At 51.5% G+C, this 20,615-nt stretch overlaps 1 protein-coding gene across 3 annotated transcripts in view; it reads right to left on the bottom strand.

The window, feature by feature from the left end:
- PHACTR4 (phosphatase and actin regulator 4) overlaps positions 1 to 15,003 on the bottom strand; it is a 69,804-nt gene extending 54,801 nt beyond the window's left edge. Inside the window, exons 1-3 of one of the 3 annotated variants that reach the window (XM_076357202.1) lie at positions 14,965 to 14,987; positions 14,178 to 14,229; positions 12,676 to 12,767 (exon numbers count right to left, since the gene is read on the bottom strand). The gene's annotated coding sequence lies outside the window, so the exon portion shown is untranslated. Of the gene's footprint in view, positions 1 to 12,675; positions 12,768 to 14,177; positions 14,230 to 14,964 lie in introns of all 3 variants that reach the window. The other 2 variants (XM_076357201.1, XM_076357199.1) reach the window with 2 other exon arrangements.
- Between the last annotated feature and the right edge of the window lie 5,612 nt (positions 15,004 to 20,615).

Genomic DNA, 20,615 nt, shown 5'->3' with positions numbered 1-20,615 from the left:
GAAAAACACCCAACTGAACAAGCAAATCTCACATCATGCCCTGCAGGTGGGCAAGTTGATCTGGTCCAAGAAAAGTCAACCCACTGAAAACTGCTCTTCTACCAACTGTGCAAAATTAAACAAGAGGAAATCAATTTCAACAGCAACGAACAGCTCAGTGAACAGATAGGACGTGGAAGGAGAAAGCACCACATCTCAAACACATTTCCAAGGCACAGAAGCTGCTAGCTGAGGAAATGCCTTCAGATGGGGTGTATTAACTGTCAGCTCACTGGAGCTGGCTCTCTGGTCTGCATACCTGGCACAGTGAGCTCCCGGTTCACAAGCAGAGGATCCCCCACCACACGTAAGACATGCCTCGGACGGGAGCAGCTCACAGCCCTGCCTCGGGAACCAGCACACCTGGGCGGTCTGTCAGATCACTTGACTCTGGATCACCTTGAATAAATCCATCTAAGAGCTAAGCGAGAATTATATATACCTCGCAAGGTGATATAACAGAATTCCAATATGAGAAAGAGCCTGTTAGGAGCTTCAAAAGAGAATTAAAATCCAATAAGGAAGAAATCCTTCAAAAAATGAGCAGCTTGAACTGTAAGCTATGACTTTCTGCTGACCTCTCTTGTACACCAGATTCAGCCTTTCTGTTCTGTTCAACTGCTGTGTCCTTGGACATCAGAGCAGGTTCGTTAACACACTCCATGCCCCCCCACACACACACACACACTCCCAAGCACAGCTATCAACAAGCCAGAAACTGATCGTTTGCTTTGCAAACAAGACCTTTTGATAGGTGCCAGCATGAGGAATGGTACAGAAGTACCCCCCATTCCCTCCACCTATGCTAGCACTCCCAGCAAATTTTAAACGAGAAGGTTTCTGGGAATGGACTTAACTATATCAGAGCAACAAAACAGAGGAAAAGGAATGCAACTGAAGGAGAATGTGATCACTTAACAAAACTTAATATGGAAAAGGCGTATTAAGAAAAAATGTTAACACTAGCAGGACCTAAATCCATACTGAGCCGTATAAACTAGAAATAAACAAAAAGTGCTTTGCTACGCTTTTAAGACTTCAAAGGTAGCCCTGAGAAAGCCCCAGGAGTTAGAAATCTGCATGCATATCAGGCAGCCACAAGTATAAGCTGACAGCATTTCTGGAAATGTAAAAATGTGCTGAACTCACGTTAGGATTGTATCCTTACCTACAGCTGGAAAACTTACTCATTTTAAACGAAAGCGAAACACACCTTGGTTCAGTTCTTACAGAAGGTAGTAGGTGGTGAAATATTCCATTTTAAGGAGAAGAAAGATTTTTCAGCATGGCCCATGCTTCCAAGGAGGTGTCGTTAGCCACAGAGAGACTGCACAACACATACCCACTCACGTTCAACGCTTAACCCGGTTAGATGCGTCCACAGAAAGCCACGCAGTGGAACGCCCTCTCCATCCCTACCCCAGCACAACATGCCCTTCTAAGGAGCAAAACCCACCACTTTGCCACTGCTGACAGTCATCCATCCCCAGCACATACGCTGCGACTCAGCGCACCCGCAAGGGCACACGTTCAACAGGCTTGCTGCATGCCTCTGCCGCGCGAAATAAGGAGCTCGGTCCCTGCGCGTAGGGATCGCATCGCGGCATGTGAACGCCCAGCACACCGCCACTTCTCACTTCCAAACGTCAAGCCGAGCTGTTCTAAAGGGACACCTCGTAGTAAGATGGCCAAAGGAAGCGTTTGTGCAGATTACACTGACCTACAGGGACAGGTTTATTAAAGGGAAACTCTGTTCCGCAATAAAAAGGGTATTGCGGAGTAGCTATTTTGATGTAAAAAGGAGCTGAAGCTTGATCCAATCTGACCCAGCTTCACTCTGTAAAGTAATGACGCTGACAGCAATCTTCAGAATTGATAGGTATCCTCTCCCCTCTGACATAAGTCAAAGTTGGACAGATGATGCAATTCATTTGAAGGCCAGGCAGGGTATTTGTCAGCCAGCTTTGGGGTTTGCCTATAAATGGAGATTTCCTAAATGACTTCATCTGAGGAACACTTCAATTCACAAGGAGGTGTCCACAAAAAACAGTGTTTAGATACACAACAGCTGCATAACAGCAATAAACAGCTAACCCAGAATACAGTGAGCTGTAAAACGCCCACACCCAATCGAACAGAAACCGGCAGCAGCTTTCACTGGGACTTAAGCTAACAGGTTTGCACTCTCACAGCCCAAGAGCGAGGAATGCGCACGCAGAAAGCTGCAGGAGCTCTGCCAACTATCAGCAATTTGCTTCACTGTAAATTTATTTGCTAGAACCTGTAACTGCACCTTCTCTGCAGCCTCTCCCTGTGCCTCCAGATGGGTCAGGGAGCTCCAGGGAAAGGCAGCCCACGAACCGAGCTACAACTGCTCTGCAGCAGGGACTAGCTCAGACCACTCAACCGTAACACCTCCCCAGCTCCATCCCGGTTTCAGCAGCCAAAGGGAATGAAGTGACTGGTTTCTTCAGCTGCTCTCCCCATCACTGAGACTTCCCTTCAGTCTTGGGTTAGGTCTGGGTATTAACCATCTTGCTGCAGAGTCAAGCTTTGAGTAGCTTTTACCATAGCAAACTAGTGAGGTCTCTATGTCACATACCTGTATTTGCAGCAAAGAGAGCGCACCACAAAAAGAACCAAAGCACCCCAATTTCCCTGATGTCTTGCAAAAATGTAACACGGTAGTGCATTTGGGATAAAATAAGCTTTCTGTCAGGAGAAAGCATTCATCTGTGTGAGCCAAAGGAAAGAACAGGCTTCCCACAAAAATTAACAGGCCTGAGGAAAAGCCCCCCCAAGGAACAAACCATCCTAACCCTGTAGAGTTCAGCATAGCTCTTCCACGCCTGCAGCGTCACAGCTTTTTCGGGTTAGTTTGAACTGAAAACGAAACCGGAGAAACAACTAAACCTGAAAGCTTCCTCAAGGGAGCAATTCAGTGGCAAGCACCAGGTGAGGGCATGCAGGCACAACCACCAAACACAGACCAGAGCAACTGCACTTGAACCCCAAAATAGCTCCATGCAGAAGGCAACGAAAGCCGTAGTTTCGCAGGCGCTTGGCAGCTCACAGAGCAGCTCTGCCTGCCCTCCTCTCTGCTGGCATCGGGAATCTCACCGAGCAGCTGACCCCAGTCAAAACCAGCCTGGTGCAGAAACAGCTGGTTTTAATCCCATTCAGTTCCTCAATTTGTTTGTCACATGGCCCAGAAACAGTTGTTTCAGTATAAGGGAAGGGAGTGAACACACAGGACCTCTTCTTCAGCAGCTACAGCAGTTTTAGGTGTTTACACAGCTGCAACCCAAAACAGGGGTCTCACACTGGAGAGCACAGTCTGCTGTCACAGAGAAGGGGTAAGACTGGGTTAGGAAGGCATCAAGTCAAGCTTCCCAGCACCACAAACAGGCTTGAAAGATCTGACATGAATCATCAGATCCTGCCCACTCCTCTATTCCTTTTTTCCACAGCAAACACCAAAGGAAAGGTGCCATCCTTATCTTTCCATGCTGTTTGAGCCAGTTAGATCACCAGGCCACGAGTATCTATGCTAGATACTCTCAGAGTATCTAATACTGTGGCAAAACAGGACTTGTTTACTCATATTTATAAGATTATTTGAGATCTCTGCTACAAAACTATTATTAAACTCCTCCAATACACTTAGGAGCAAAAACCCGAAATGCCAACAGATCCCAATGCGCCAGGATTTGCCAGCCCCAGGTTTTGAAATGAGCAGGACCTTGCACTTCATAACCCAAAGCCAGGCATGACCCGGGAATTCCAGTTCAACCAGTTCTACCCTTTCTGCCCCTCATTTCTCCCATTTTCTTGGAACAATAGACAGCAACAAAACCCTACCCCAGTCTACACCGGAATAAACAATTCATTGTAAACCCATGCAATGGAAAGCCACCTGCTCCCCTGCACAATTAAAAGCATTTCCAAATTCCAGCTCTCCCTCAGACAGCACAGATGGACACAAGAGGCACGCAGGGCACAGAAAGCCCGCTCCACTTCCAGCAAAGCCTTTGTACTGCGGTGGCCTGAGACACAAAGCCTAATGGCAGAGCCTGCCTCCACAAGAACTGTTTTGTTAAGGGATCACAACAGAAATCAGCAATCCTCCAGCCACAAAAACAGCTCAAACTCACATGTAGGCCAATTAAACTGGCAATCCGCTAAAACCCACATGCGCTCTCTCTCACTTCTGGGGACTCTCTCTCTCAACTGGCAGATCAGGTCCTGCAATCCAGCTGACACATTACCTGCCCCAGATGTCCCCAGATAGCAACAGTAAATGTGACTAAATTTAAAATGCAATGGCTCAGTCATCACCACAGACGACTACAGATTTTCACTTTCTTGCACACACTCCTCCCATTCAATACCATGTTACAGGAAGGAAATAACCCCTTTGCAAAGGAAGCGATAGCCCTGAGAGCAGGCAATAAAATGCTGAAATGGGAGCCGATCTTCTGCCGTGCTCACTCCTGCAGGACCTGCCCCCAACATCATAATCCCGCGAGTCTGCAGGTATTTAGGCTAGACCTGGATTCTCAGCAGGAACAGGGCTGCATTATGCAAACGGAGTGCCTGGCCACCAGAGTCTGCCCGATTATTCAAACAGATACTTTCTGCTGCCTTTGCCAAGGCACAAAATCAGTGCGAGAGACCAATCCTGTACTGCTTTGCAATGCACACCAAATACAGCAAGCACCAGAGACTGAAATCTCCTTCCCTTCTCCCCTGCTTGCGGTCTCTGTGTGCCGTTTAGCAAACCTGGCCATCTGCAGTACGCTTCCATTTGAAACACTGGCTATTGACAGGGCTGGATTCCCGGCACGGTTAATCATTTCCCCAGCAGACCTGAAGCAGATCTGCTACGCCATAGCTCCCAGGCCCCTCCAGAAGCTGCGGCCAGCACAGCAGCGACCCGCATCCAGGCAGAGCCCTCATTCACCCACGCAGCACTGCCCTCAGTGCCACCGTCCCTCTCCGCACCCTGAGCACAAGGGGAAGAATTTGTGAGCGCGGTGCTGCGTGGCTCACATTGCCTAAGCACCAATTCTTCCAGCCCCCTCAAGCATACCGAGAGCTCTATCCACAGGACACATCCTATCAGCACGGCTCAGGAACTGTTTCTGTTAGCTTTTAGCTTTCAACTAGATTTCTTTGAAGACAAATGCTAATATCCTTTAAAAAAAAAAAGGTTCACCGATCCAAAACCAAAGACTCATCACTCTTATGAATCACACAACATTATTATTTCTCCTGCCCGTCAAAACAGAAATGTCTCACCTTGCAAAACAATTGCTGTGGTTGCCCAGGCTCACAAAAATCTATCCCATCTGTTAAAAAGCCGAGTGCACTGAATGAAACTATTTGACAATCACTCTGCTAAAAGACAGCAAACACTTCACCCCACAATGGCTACTTCAAACACAGTCAAACAGCAATTGCAAGGCAGCTCAGCTCGGTTAGTATCAGCCATCAAAAATACAGCTTTCTAGCACGTAATTCTTTTTGAAGACAGAGCCTGTGGGGACACTGAATTTAAGACTCAAGCCTGCAACTGCGAGAAAGCTCCACAAATGCAGGTTTAGAAGATTTCATGTCCCAACTACTACAGTCAGAAAGCAAGGACCAAACTGTTTCTGCCTTCAGTGCTGTAACAGAAAAGGCAAATAATCCAGGGCCTCCACTTCACCTGCAAAGTCTCTGTGTAACAGGGAAAGCTTCTCTGATCTCCGACTACAAGGGACAGGCATGGAAGGGACACCTACAATAATACAGGAGCTAATCACCACGGAGGGTGAGACACTAACATCACTGATGGAGCCGAGCCGCATGCTGACATGCGCCACCCCAGCTCCTCGTGCACCACATTCCCAACTGCTTTACTGGCCATTTGTGAACAGCAGCTTAACCCCAAACATGATTCATCTTGGGAACACAGGCAAAAGTCAGTCTGCTGCTGGTGAACCCAGCACACAGTAAGTTAAACGCAATGATTTTTAACCAGCATCTCCCTGACAGACTGTTGGCAATGGACACATTCTCCTTCTGTTTAATGCAGGTACAAATCCATTCCCAACAGACTCCTATTTCAACTGCCCTCGTTGTCAGTGGCAAGCCTCATGTCATACCAGAACCAGAATTTTGGACGAGAAAGCTTTAGTTGCTTTTAAAGCGTTCATGCTCAAAAGGGGTGCAAGGATGAACAGAGTGGACGATCGATGCAGGCAAACAACAGCACAAGCCATCACGCTTTCCCAAGAGCGGCCACTAACATCAACTTCAGACGAGGCTTTGTTGAAGCCCAACTCATTAGCAGCATGGTCAGCCATCCCAGAAGTGCTGCCCACTGAGGACCCATTCAGCTAATGCATTTCTCCAGGATCAATGTTGTGCTCTAAGTTCAAGAATGCACCGTATTTTCATAGGGCAAGACGACATGTAGCTTTAAATACACAAAGAAACACTATCCACCGCATTATCTTGATTATGCAAATCAAAACCCTTGCTACTGGCATTAAGAATGAAGGCTTGAATAGCTTCCTGCAGCAAAGTCACCTTGGAAATACCTAAGAATTTGAGCTTTCAGTAAAACAGGGCTAAACTGCAGTTGTAAAGAGTGTCCCAATAACTTATGAGCCAACAGATAATGTCAAACCCCGAGGGAACGATTTGTGGAGAGCACAGGACTCACTGTCATCCGCCCGTATATACGATCAGGTAGTTCTACTATCTTAACTGATAATCAAAAGGTAGTAAGCCAAACATCTCGCACCAACATATGGAATCCTACTCTTTGCGTTTACTTAGCAGTGCAGCCAGACAGCATGGTACAAACAAACCTGAAGAAATGCTCATGCCAGCTATTAAAAAAAGCTAGAGTTGTTTCAGTGCTCATTACACACACCACAAACGCAGAATATCCTTCAACATTAGTCCCCTATAAAAACGACTCCGATCGGCAGAACACATTAATGAATCAGCCATAATATTCGCGAAAAACCCACAATGAACTGAAAGCGAACTCCACCCTCTCGTTAGATTTAACTGCTGTAGAAACTATGATTAAATATACAGGGCCATGAATCAGCTACCCGAAATGAAGGTACGCCTCGGCAATTGTGAAAGTGCCCAGCACTAGCAGGCAGACTGACATTTCGGTCACCGAAGACAGCCTTCCCCCAGCATCCCAAAACCACAGCATCGTGCAGACGAGCAGCTTTAAGACTCTTCACAGTTCCCATAAACATTTAATCTTTCTCACCTCTTGGGTTGTTTGGTTTCGGGGCTTTTTTTTTTTTTGGCAGCGCTCAAAGCTGCACGTACTCATTACAGGAACAGAGCGAACAGTTTCCAAATCCGTTTTGACACAACTGGATAAAGCACCTAAAACCAACCCCCAGATGCCTCTGGACCAGCTGTGTCTCTCTCCACTGCATTTTCAATCAGGCCCGCAGAAAAGCTGGAGAAAGATGGCAGGGCTTACCAGCAGTTCCCCAGTCTCGAGTCTCAACAAAGTGGATTTAAAAGAGGTTTCATTTTCCCAGAGACTAATGCTTTCAAATCAGAATAAATCCTCTAAAAGAAGAGATTATCCATAAACTTACTAGTTAGAAATGTTAATATAGCCAGTGTTTATGCAAGGACTGCTGCTCTCTCCGTGCAAGAGCATCACCTATACAATTTCATATTAAAGGAGAAACAGATTTCTGTTTGTTTCTCCCCCCCCCCTTTCCACCCTGAAATATAGCACAGCAGCTTTATAAATACCACTTTCCAAAAGCAGCAGTAATTTACTGAAGAATCAAGGCAAACTTGTTCCTATTACACTAGGAAAGCTCTGAAAAATCCTCCCCTGCAAAGGAACTTAACACAGAAAACAAGATCCACAGGCAGAAAAGTCCAGTGTGAAACCTGGAAAAACATTCCAGTAAAAAAAAAAAATGCAGAGCTAAAACTTCAAATTACACGTTCACAAAATATAGGACATGGTGCAAATTAAGAAACAACTACTTGAACACTGCTGATTCAGCCAGAGCACAGCAGCAATACCCATCTGCATTGCCGGACCTACCCAACCCATACCTGCTACTCAGACAAACGCTTCCTCGTTATTCATATTCTATTTACTAAAGGCCCCATCCACACACCGTACGACACGTAGTATGATGGGACCCGGACCAGTATAACCTGGCTGCTAATTATGGCCCTTAAGGCTGAGTTGCGTTAATACGTCCCTCTAGCTATGAACACCAGTATGACTATGCCCTCACTAAGCACACGTAATCTTAGAGAGGATAAACAGGAGGATGAAACAGGTACAGGAACAAGTGACTTGCCTGACATCAAACAGCACGGCAGCAACACAGCTAAATTAGGCCTCCCGTCCACCCAAGCATCCTTATTTTCCCTGTACTCAGTCTAGTTGATAGGTAGACAGAACCCAGTCATTAGAATACTTAGAAGGCTTCATTTTGAAGCTAAAAGCGGATGAGAAATAGTACTGATTAATGTAATCACTAGCGTCAAATTGATTTTGGAGATCCAGCAGTCTCGCAGCGCTCCCTCATTCTACTTTCCAAGCCTGATGTGTTCACACAGGTTTCTGCGTGCCTAATGCTGGTGACCAGACTGCACGCACTGCAACGTGTTCAAGACACCTCAGAAAGCCTGCTTAGTAAATTAATCTTGAAAATTCCCTGATTTCTTTCCACCAGATGCATTCTGCGTAAGCCCACCAACACCCCCCCAGGGAAGCTGGATACTTTCTTAATGCTCCCAAATAACACAGCTTCGCTGGGTGAGGTATGGAAGGAGCCAGCCTGAACCGAGACATCAGCAACAGCAACTGAGCAGCCCGTGCATGAGCCAAGTTTTCCAGCCTAGGACCTTCCCTCCCTGCAAACCCTATTTATCTTCCTAGTCAGAAAAAATAATCCAGTATTTAAGACAAGTGAAACAGAACAGTAACAGCAGCAAAAACCACCTCCTGTAATGTTAGGTGTCAGGTTGAGTTAGCAGGTATGAATTTTCCTCAAGTTTCCCCGCTCTGCCAGTGCTGGCCCTCTATTAACTATCTTCACTTTGTTCTGAACAGGTAACAGAAAAGCCAGATGGCCTAAAGCCATAGCTAATTTCCGAACTGCTGTAAAATAGCACAAGCCAAGAGAGCCTGACAGCACTCATTTGACAATTCCACCCAAAGGTTGATGTTACTCTAAAAAGGCACAGCTGAGCCAAGAGAAATTGTGTTTAAACATGCCTGCAATCTCCGTTTTTTCTGTCGATAATTGTGGAACTGGATGTTAAAAATTGATTTGGAAGTACAAGATGAAAATTTCTATGACCTTGCTCACCTCTGGCCCTGATCCACAGCCGGGAGGAACAGGATACAGATCAAGTTAGGAGCAGCCTATAAGCACTAATTTAACTCTCAGCACAAGGTAAATGAAGTTTCAGTGACCCTACAGGGAACATGCCACTTCTCGCCTGCTACTAATCAAAAAATGTAAGTGAAAAAGACTTTGCTTCTAATTATTTGTTCCCTCTTTTGGCATCATACAAACACCCTTTACAGGGGAACAAAACCCAAATGGACTTAGCAGCCCTTTTCCTACTTCTGCTGTTTCCCACCTAGCAGTAAATTACACCTGGTTCACAACAGACAGACTAGACTTAATATCCCCAACAATAAAAGACCAACCTTGCTAGCACAAATCAGACAGCCTATCACTTATTTCAGTAATTATTATCCTCCTCCTTCTAGGTCCCAGCTGATAAAGATAACCCAGGCAGCACAAGGTCACTCCCTACAGGAGCACAGATCAGTAACTGAAATTCTGCGGGTCCATCCAGATCTCCACTGTCAATATTGCAGCAGAGCAGCTTTAAAATGCATTCCCAGAGAACCTGAGGCAGCCTGTTCAGCCAGCAAAGACCAGTCCAAACCCTCTTGACCCTGCTTCCATCCCTGCGTAAACCCGCTGAAGTCTCTTCAGCGCTAGGACGCGAAGGCTTGCCGGTAATGGCTGTACCTGCAAACCCGCTTCCCGCAGATCTTGGCAGCACACCAGACCTGCAAAATCTTTTAGACAGCTCTGGAGATGAGAGTAATCAATAACATACCACCACCAGCACTTTTATGCATCCGCAGGGGAGCTCTTGCCAAGGCAGAAATAATATTGATAGAAACCGCACTTTCAGCAGGCACTGCTTGAACAGCCGACTACCCCAGACCTATACCAGCGAATTTAGTCGGTGACATAAACATTACTGACTTGACTTTAAGTAGGAGACAAGAATTAGACAAGAGAACACAACCTTCACAAAGGCATGCGAGTACAGCAAATGCCAAAGTTCCCTTAAAATTGGCTTAGACAGTTACACGCTTTGTTCAAAGCTCAAATTCTCTGAAGGCGACGACCTTTGGCTTTTTCCCCCCATCCATAAGCACCTCTGGAAACTTCACCTCCACGAGCAGAGCCTCTGCAAACCCGCTGAGACACAGCTTGCGATCCTAACCTCCTACCTGAAGGCCACGTCTACCAATAACCTCTTTTTTGGCTAAGCCACCCTCTGCAGCACAGTGTTTATAACATCGAGAGCCCTGAGCACGCCCTCATGCTAAACACTGTGCAGACACCAAACAAGACAGTGCCTCTCAGACTTTGATCCAAGTTTACAAATCAAGGCTTCTCAGTAGGACTCGGGCCAAATTCTTCTTGCTTGCACCCTTAAAATCTACCTGTCTTTAGGGGAGAAAAGTAGGCACGTTCAGAGAGATTCACCCCTCCCACAGACAAGTGTAAGGCAATGAAGGAGGCCCGTAAGGGGCTGCCACCGGTTTAAAATCAATGGTGGGGATTAATCTTGATGGATTTTGGACAACTAAGTCTATGGCAACACAGCTCTAATTAAGGGGGTCACTTTTGTGCATTGGTTAACCAAAGGAAAACCTGGCTGCCAGCACCTCACTTGTCTGCAAAGAGGTTCATACTTTCAGCAGCAGCTTTCCGGAGCTGGCAAAGCGAAAAGGTTCAAACCCTCCAGTTTAAGTGCTGTTAGACTTTACCAAAGTCCAATGATCTTTACCAAATCTGTTTCAAAAGGCACGCAGCTGGAGTAGGCTAGGAGCTTAGTGCAGGAGCTAGAGAAGTGCCAGACTTGCACAAACCGACCTCATCAGTATGCACCTTATTTTGCCCCATGACATTCAGCAGACATGGTTAATTAGTTCATGATAATGCATTGCCCATCACGACTTCTGAACTTAGCTGTGCAGCTGGTAGGTAAGCAATTCTTAACTGTGTTTTGTAATCAGCATGCCAAAAGCACAAACACAAAAGAATAAAGTTAACAACCTGTTTACCCATTCCCCACTCCTCCGATTGCTGCTGCTAGCCAACGGCTTGAGGGGGGGGAAAAGAAAAAAGAAAAAATCTATTTCCAGGATTCAGCAGAGAGAAATCATTTGGACTGCTCTCAATTTTCATATCTTTGCCACCGGTGCTTCGTGTTATTTCACACAATTCATTCAGTTACGAGATGAAGCCTGTTCCTTTGAGTAATAGCATTAAAAGCCTCTCTCTGGATATAATTAGTCCTCCCTCCCCCATCCCTTCCCCAGTGCAATGTGGAAAGAGCATACAGTCATCAGTAAACAAAGAAATTCAAACAGTGTGACAACCAGGCTGTAGCTGGGGACGAAAGCTGCCTCTCATCTCCGTATCTCAGCACAGCTGATAATCAAAAACAAGTCGACACCACACGCAATAGAACCAGCAACACAAGAAAGAGTATCTGTAGGTTAATGGCTTCGTCATCTCGAAAAATCGGGAAAACAGCGATTCCTCATTTGCAAGGAGCATAAATACCAATGCGTAATTAGTCATTGCTAGAGGCTTTGCATGGCCACCTTCCAACCCTGAAAGATTGACCCGAGTCATTCAAAACCAGCAGATAAGAGCCGCAATCAGGAAATCTGCTTTTACCTATGATCCCAAGCCTGTCACCCAGCCATCAGCAAATCACACCAGCCTCCACACCTCAGTTTCTTACGAGATACAGAAAGTCCTCCGGGGCAGAGAAAAATTAAGGACGGTCACCATTTGGAAAGCACTTTGAGGCCCTCAGCTGAAAACTGACAAAATTCCTTATATATCTATACGCTGACTCCTCACCTGGAATCTGCCCTTGGATTTGGGGGCACAGTTTGGAAGGAGTTAAAAACCCCCAGCCAGAGCCAGCCAAGGGTACGGCTGCTGGCTGGTGCATTCACTGCCTGACTAATGCGTGACCCCACCGCGCAGAAAAGAACTGGAAATAGTTATCACCTCATTGACAAGTCAGCAAGAGCTACTAATTAAACGATAAAAATAGATCTCTAAAAGGGCTTTTTTCCCCTCGACACAAAGCCGAGGCCTAACGCTGCCGCTGCCGCAGTCGCACATCCATTAGTTTTCCACGGGCTCCAAACCCGCCAGAAAAAAAAAAAAGCATTCTCACACTCACAAAAAGCCCACACGGCACTTGTATGCAGAAAATCCCAACTTAACAAAATTAGGGAACCGATTCTGAATGACATGGAGCATCTCTTCACTACACGCACTCCACTCCCACCTTTAACGGAAGCAGGAACAAGACGACATCTTTGCCCCCAGCAGCCGTACCAGCTTCCTTGCACTCCCTGTAGCCCAAAGTTCTGGGTTTGCCTGAAAAATGAACGTGTTTTGAGGTGACCCAGATGACCCCAAGGATATCTGCAACTTGCTTCGTGCAGGGCATCGCTTAGACCAGTGATAAAAAACTAGTATCAGCGCAACTTCCACCATTGCGTGGGCTTTGCTTTAAGCCCCCCCTCTCCCACTCCCTGCCAGACACAGGTTTTGTATAGCTCGTAACTGAATATTCATCACCAACTAATAGACCTGCAGGAACTGCAGCGTCAGCGATTTTTAATACATATAATGCCCCAACACATGCCAAACACAATGAAATTTGATCAAAATAGAAGCCATTTGTTTAAATACAAGTGATTTGGCGCTCAAAACTGTCATCAAATTAAACTGGAAATCAAATTAACCAGTGATTGAATGAAGTAGAAGGCTGTATAATCACAGATTACTGATCCAGCGGCATGAAAACAAGGATGCAATCACATTCCCCTTGTTTGTGGCAGCCTCTCTGCACTGCCCCGTACTCCCAACGGGACTCCCCCTCCCCATCTTCCAGGACTTGAGGATGCTCTGTGCCTCAGATACAGCTCATCCAGCCGTTTCTTGGTAGGCCAGAAAGGAAACGTTCCATACAAAAACACCCTTTGAGATATTATCCGATAACAAAGCCAGCCCTGTGAAAGTACAAGCTGACACACTTGAAACCACACTCATTTAGGACAGACCAGCGCAGTCATTTCCAGCACTGTTGGAAACAACAAGTTTAAACCTACTCTGAATGGGAAAAGGGGTTTGTTGCCATCACCATCCAAGGTATTAACTTTAATTGGCCTAACTGTGTGCCAACAAGGATCCCTCATAAGTGGCCTCATTTTGGCTTTATTCCCCCTTTTTTGCACTCTCAGTTGAGAAGGAATTTAAACTATGTAAAGTTACAATTTTAGGTCCTGTCTACTCTCAAAAGCAATCTGGATTAATTTAAATGGTATGTTTGAAGAGCAACAGGCATTGATGCTGAAATCGTAGCAGGCAGAGGAATTTAATTACGCTCCCGTGCAACTTCTCCAACACCAGCACATCAAGCTAATGCAGCCGAACCGAGCCTTTAACCCGCCAAGAGCGGACCACAGAAAACTTCATCGTTCCCCTTCCTTTGCGAGCAAACCTGATTCTGCTCGGGACTTGCTGACCTTCATGTTTTTCAAAGGCAAGCTTCAAGATTAAAACTCACTCCTGTAGAATTCAAGGTTTCTTTACACATTAGAGGAGCAACCACGAGCATCCGGACTTCTCTTTCTAGGCTCGTGGAAGCAACATTTAAACATCCTAACGTTTGAGAAGAGGAGCTTTTTACTTCATTTCGGCCTCGATTAAAGCACCTTCTCACCTCACGCACTTTTTTCCAGTACCTTCAGCCCCAGAGAGGGGCACCAAGCCCTCACCTACCTTCACCTGGACAAACACAACCCAATGCAAGGCAGAGAGGTCAATAATTCGTCTGCACGCAAACAGAAGGAAAGAACAATTAAACGAGAAAGCACAGCGGGGACGGTTCAAATTTCAGCCAACATTAAGACAGAACAGATCAAACAAAGAAATACCAAAGGGGCTGCCTCGGAAAAGAACTTAAAGAAAGGTGAAAGCGCTCCCACAGAAAGCAACGGGACGGCAAGGCAGGTGAAAAATCCAGCTTTTACTTTTAGTCCCAGCCCAAGCCCTTCGGAGGACAGCGCTGCACGGAAACCGAAGCTCCGGCCGGCGCGCTGCCGCTTCTTTCGTTTTAAAGCGGGTTTACAGCATGAGTTTGAACTGCGAGCCGGCTCCCGGACGGGCTGCCCCGCCGAGGAAGCCCCCGGCCGCGGGAGGCCCGACCCGGCCCGGCCCGGCCCGACCCGGCCCGGCCCGCCCGCAGAGCCGGCCCAGCGGGCAGAGCCCCAGCCTCCAGCCGCCGGGGAGCTCCGGGGGTCCCCGCCGGGTCAGGGGGACGGAGCACGGCCCGAAGTGACCCTTCGTCCCCGCGCCCCCCCCCCCCCCTCCCGCTTCCCCTCACTGACACCCCAACGCTCACCCCTCACCGGCCCCCCCGACACCCCCCGACACCCCCACGCAGGCCCCTCTCGCCCCCCCCCCCTCGCCCGCACACCACCGCCCCCCAGCCGGAGCGCTGCCGCCGGGGAGAGGGGCCGGGCCTGGCCAACCCCCGGCGGGGCTCCCCCGGGCCGCCCGCCCTCACCTGCTGCCCGCGGCCGCCGGCTCCCTCCGCCGCTCCCGGGCCGGCCCCGCCGGAAGCCTCGGGGGGAAAGGGGCGCGCGGAGCATGCCGGGAGTTGTAGTCCGCCCGGCGGGAGGCCACGCCCCCTCGCGACAGGCCACGCCTCCGGTGGTAGGACACGCCCCCTCGCCGCGGAACGGGGCAGTGGGAGGGACGTGAAAGGGGGGGGGTCGGGGGGCCGGGGGGGGTTGGGGTGGGGGGTGCTGTGGTGTTGGGGGGGTTGGGGGTGAGGGAGGCCTTGGGAATTTGGGGTGGGGGGTGCTGGGGGGATTGGAGTGAGGCTTTGGGGGTCACAGGGTGACAGGGGTCGTGGGGGTTTGGGGTTGGGGGTGCTGGGGGGGGTTGGGGGTGAGGGAGGCCTTGGGAATTTGGGGTGGGGGTACTGGGGTGCTGGGGGGATTGGAGTGAGGCTTTGGGGGTCACAGGGTGACAGGGGTCGTGGGGGTTTGGGGTGGGGAGTGCTGGGGTGCTGGGGGGGTTGGGGTGGGGGGTGATGGGGTGCTGAGAGGGCTGAGGTGAGGCTTTGGGGTTGGGGGTGAGGGGGACTGTGGAAGTTTGGGGGGGGGGGTGATGGGGTGATGGGGGCACGGGGTGAGGCTTTGTGGTCAGGGGGTGCTGGGGTGCCCGGAGGGGGGCATTTGGGGACAGGAAGGATTTGGGGTTAGGAGGATTAGGGGTCGGTAACCAGGTGCTGTGGGACTTGGGGTTGGGGGATCTGGGGGCCAAGAGGGTGTTGGGGTGCTGTGGGGTGGGGATTTGGGGTCAGCTGGGGCGTTGGGGTATTGTGGGCTGGGGGTCTTGGGCCAGTTACTGCAGCACTGCAGGTGGAGGGATTTGGGGTGACATGGGGTTTGGGGGTCAGTCGGAGAGCAGGGTGCTGTGGGGTGGGGATTGGGGGCCAGGTGGGGTGCGGGGTACTGCCGGGTGGGGACTTGGCATCAATTAGGGCATCACATGGAGGCATTCGGGGCCGGGGGAAGCTGGGGCCGGTGTGTCAATGGGGTGCTGTGGGGTGGGGTATTGGGGGGGCAGCGGGGAGAGGGGGGTGGGTGAGGTGTGGGGTGAGCTGGGGATGACGGGCGAGAGAAAACCCTACAAAAGGCATCTCCCACCTGGGCTGGGCGTTGGGGCAGGCCCCCTCCCCGCACCCCGACCCCAGCGGGGCTGTAGCACGGCTCCGAAGGGACGTGACACTGTTTACACCGTCACCAACCTCCACGCGAGTCTGTCTGATTACTGGGGTGCAGATTTTACTCTCTCGTTGTTCAAGTTAGCTTGTATGGGAGCCCCTGGGGAAACAGGGGGACGCAGCCTCGTCCCCCAAACGGGCTCTTGGGCAGCAGGACCCAGCCGGGGCGCGGGGAGGAGGGGGCAGAGCCATCAGTACGTTCACGAGGCATCGAACCCCGCTGCCCCTTCCCTTTCCCGTTGGGCGACTGCCCTAAATCACGGGGCGAGGGGGTTTATGGGGCCACCGGCTGGCCCAGGGACAGAAAATCGGGATTCAAATGCTCCTGGGGCACGCATGGGGCTTCAGATCTGACCCGCCGGAGGGAGGGAGTATTTAACATCCTTGAGCAAAACAAGAGAATATATATTTTTTTTTAATATATATATATTTTTTCAATTTCCATTCTCTCCAGTGAAAGCTCAGACGTGAACAAACCCCTGTTTTCCTTGGATTAATTTTTATATTAAAGTTTTCAATCACTGTAATACATTGAATTACAGAAACAAACACTTGCTATACCAGAAAAACAAACAAACAAACAAAAAAACCCTCATCCTCACCAACAGCTTAACACCAACTTTCTAACAACCGGCTGCGCTGCGGCGTGAGCGAGACCCCGGTGCCCGGGGAGCCCGGCCATGTGCTCATTTGCCGCCGTCCGATTCCCAGCGGGCGGTTGTTTGTCTGGCCACGTTGTTTGTCTGGCCGCGCCGCTCCCTCTCGGCGCAGCATCTCCCCACGCCGGCGTCCGCCCTGTGTCCCTGAGCCCTCCCGTGCCAAACCTCGGCCCTAAATCCTCTCCGGGGAGTCCCGATGGGGCTGGTCTCGCTCAGCTTCCCCCTGTCAGTGGACCCCAACGTCCATCCGGAGGCAAGGCTTGTGTGTCAGATCCCCCTTAAGGCAAAGCATCGCCTTCAAATAATAAAACACGGGTTGTTTTTATTCGCTGCTGTGTTTTCTGAGCTTGAAGGGAGGGCACATGTCAAAGCCCATTTGCTCCCGCTGGCATTAAGACCCCTCCTGGGGTGGGCACCCCTCGCCCCGTGGGTCTGCGGCAGCACCCGGCCAGCGAGCACCTCCCAGCACCGTGCTGCAAACCCCAAATCATCGCAAAACCACCCGAAATTTCCTGTCCCCGCAGCATCTCTGCCTCAGCCGGCACCGAATTCACCTTCCCATGCCCACCAGAGGGATGGGGTTTGCCCGCAGAAGCCTGAGATGATGTTCCCTGGGTCACCTGGGAGGCGGATTCAGCCCTTAGCACCCCGGCGAGGGAAAGCTCGCCCCCAAAACCCCGGCGTCCCTGGGAGGGAGCTGCTGGCACGACCACACGCACACGCAACATGGTGCCGGCAGGGCTGCGGGCGGGAGGCAGCTGCCTGCCCGATCGATTGCGCTGCGGAGCTCAGCCAGGGCGGGAGCGGAGGTCGCTTACATGGACAGGGCAGGTTTGTTTGAGGGATTCTTGATCTCCTATGACACCCCCTGCCTTCCCCGGGCGCCCTCTCCCCCACCTTCGGGCTCCTCTGTGCAACATTTCCATCCCAGCCTCATTAATTGGTGGCCTCCAGCTCTCCGGCAAATAAATCCTGGGATGTTCAAGGCTCTGTGAGGGATTTCTGCAGCGAAAGCTGCACTGGGGCTGTCTCCCGAGCTGGGAAACCGCAGCCGTTACTCTCCCGGTGACGCTGATACTGTTTTCAAGTCTTACCAGTGCTCCCGGCAGCTGCGGGGTGCTGACAAGGAGACCCCAGGGCTGCATCCTCCTGCCCCCCGATTTGGGTGAGCTCTCCCGAGCGAGCGAGCCAAGGAGCATCCCGGCGCTGCCAGCAGAGCCGGAGGAGCTGGGCAGGCAGCGTGCCGGCACCATGTGCCACCGGGATGCCGGGAGAAAGCAAGCGAGGTCGGGAGCCGCGGCCAAAATCACTCCCGGCCGCTCTCCCGCAGCTCCCGGCACAGCTCTGGTTTCCCACGGTGCACGTGGGTGCGTTGCTGATGCTCAGCGGCTTCTCCCCATCGGGCTGCATCATCCGGGAGGGGGGTCACCACCCCACCCCAGCTCCCGCCATCCCCTCATGATACACAGATCACCTTCCTCCATGACAAACCCCAGGCTTTCGGTGTCACGGCTTTGGCTAAGCCCCTCTGGAAACACACCAAGCGATCCAGAGCTCGCTCTTCCCTTTTTCAGCGTGAATATATGTATTTAATTCCCTTCTTCTGTAGCCAGCTCTGGGAAATGTGACTCATCCTTCAGTCACGGTTGGGGTTCCCGTTTCAGCCACGGAGCGAGAAGCCACCAGTGTGGCTGGAAATGGCTGTCGTGCATCTGTACCAGCCCGGCTTCGCGGCACGGGGCGAGGGCGAGCGGGGCCAGCTGGGTGCCCACGACCGCCCGGCTCGCCCCAGGGGAGCAAAACTCAAGGGCAGCCTTGCCTGGGATGGAACCCCAGAGTGAGGGTCAAGCCGTAAACCACCCTTATTAAACACGTGGGATGATAAAGCAGCTCACGGTGGAGTCCTACTGATTTCAGCCGAGCCGGGACTGAGGTGAGATGCTCGCCAGCTCGCCCTCCTTCCCAGCAGGAACGGCCAGGGACATCCATCAGCTCCCCTGCGCCTGTCCTTCCTCCTCCGACAGCTCCTGCTCCAGGACCTCTAAACCCTGGAGAAACCATCTTGGAGAGCTAGCAAGGCAAAGCCAGCGCTTACAACGTCTCACCCAGGAACAGCGATTTTTATCAGCCAGAGAAGCCGCTGCCGGACCGTGCACCCTTCCCAGCACCAGCACGAGCAGCGTCCCGTGCACACGCGGATGGCAACGATGCCAAACTGGTCTGTCACACGGGGAAAACCCTTGTGTCCTCGTCCCCGTGCAGCTCGCGGGTGAGCCACCCGCCGCTGCAAAGGTGCCGGGGGGGGGGGGCGATGAGCCCACCCCCGGGTGCTGTGCTCGGAGCCACCGACTCCCCTCCCCTTCCTCGGTCACGCCAGGGGCTGGCTGGCATTAGCAGCTCAAGACCATCCATATTTTATGACTCGTGCTCGGAGCCCACCCGGTGGGTGATTAGACAGCAGAGGCGTTATCCTGCGAGGGGGTCAGGGGAACGCGGCACAAACCCCCGCGACAGCTCCTGGGTGCTGAGCAGCATCCTCGCAGGAGCAAAATCTGAGCTGAAGGGCTGTGTCCTGGCTCCAGCAAGGCACAGGTTGCTGTGACAGCCCACCTCCAGCCCGCAGGAGCTGCTAAAAACCCCGGCTCGGGATGTCAAACCCTCCTCCCCAAAGCCCCCGGCGGTTAGAGGGACGTCTTTGAGGTGTCAGGAAAATAATGAGAGGAAAAGGCTTTGCTGCTGTAAAGCGCTGTGTGCTGCAGAGCTTGCTCGGAGGGGGAGCAGTGAAGCCCAGCTGGGGCTCTGCACTGCCCAACACCTTTGCTTTCCAGCCCCCCCCTCCCCTTCCAGGTGTTTTTAGATAAGAGCATCCATTTCATGCGTTCCGCTTCCAGCCCTTGGAGGACATGCTTTCCCCATGTCCCCAGGGAGTACCCCGACCTCTCCGTCAGGTGGGAAGAGAAGAAGACGGGGCATTTCCCTCCGCTGCCATCCAGGCAGGCTGCGGGCAGAGCCGCTGCCCCGGTGCTCAGAGAAGCCGCCGGGCAGGGGCAGGGGCAGGGGCAGGGGCAGAGGCAGGGGCAGGGGCAGGCTCGTGTCCCGGCCGCAGTCCTGGCTCTGCTCCCTGCTTTGTGCAACGACTGCGGCACAGGGGGAGTGCTGGGGACAGGGTCTGAGACCCGCCACACCGAGGGTGAGCAGCCAGCTCTTGCTGAGCTCTCAGGAGGGACGGGGATGCTCCAAATCCCGCGTGGGAGAGGGAAGGATGCAACTCGCATTTTCTATTTTCTGGGGTGGGCCCTCGTCCCCTGCCATCCTGTGAACCAGCCATTCAGCAAGAAAATGGGATGAGGGGGGCCTCTCCCAGCAGAGCTGGCAGCAAGGCGGGCAGGGTTGGCAGTGGGGCTGGCAGCAGGGACACGGGGAGGGTTGACAGTGGGGCCAGCAGTGGGGCTGCGGGGAAGGTTTGCAGCAGGGCTTGCAGCAGGGATGTGGGGAAGGTTTGCAATGGGGTGGTTTACAGTGGGGAAGGTTTGCAATAGGAATGCAGGGCAGGTTTGCAGCGGGGAAGGTTTGCAGTGGGGCAGGTTTGCAGTGGGGCTGGTTTGCAGCGAGGATGCAGGGCAGGTTTACGATGGGGCTGGTTTGCAGCGGGAGGTTTGCAGCAGGGCAGGTTTCCAGCAGGGATGTGGGGAAGGTTTGCCATGGGGTGGTTTACAGTGGGGAAGGTTTGCAACAGGAACGCAGGGCAGGTTTGCAGCGGGGAAG

This window comes from Aptenodytes patagonicus, chromosome 21, assembly GCF_965638725.1.
Source record: "Aptenodytes patagonicus chromosome 21, bAptPat1.pri.cur, whole genome shotgun sequence".
Classification (NCBI taxonomy): domain Eukaryota; kingdom Metazoa; phylum Chordata; class Aves; order Sphenisciformes; family Spheniscidae; genus Aptenodytes; species Aptenodytes patagonicus.
The sequence above is the reverse complement of the archived record's forward strand: the minus strand, read 5'-3'. Positions and strand labels throughout refer to the sequence as shown.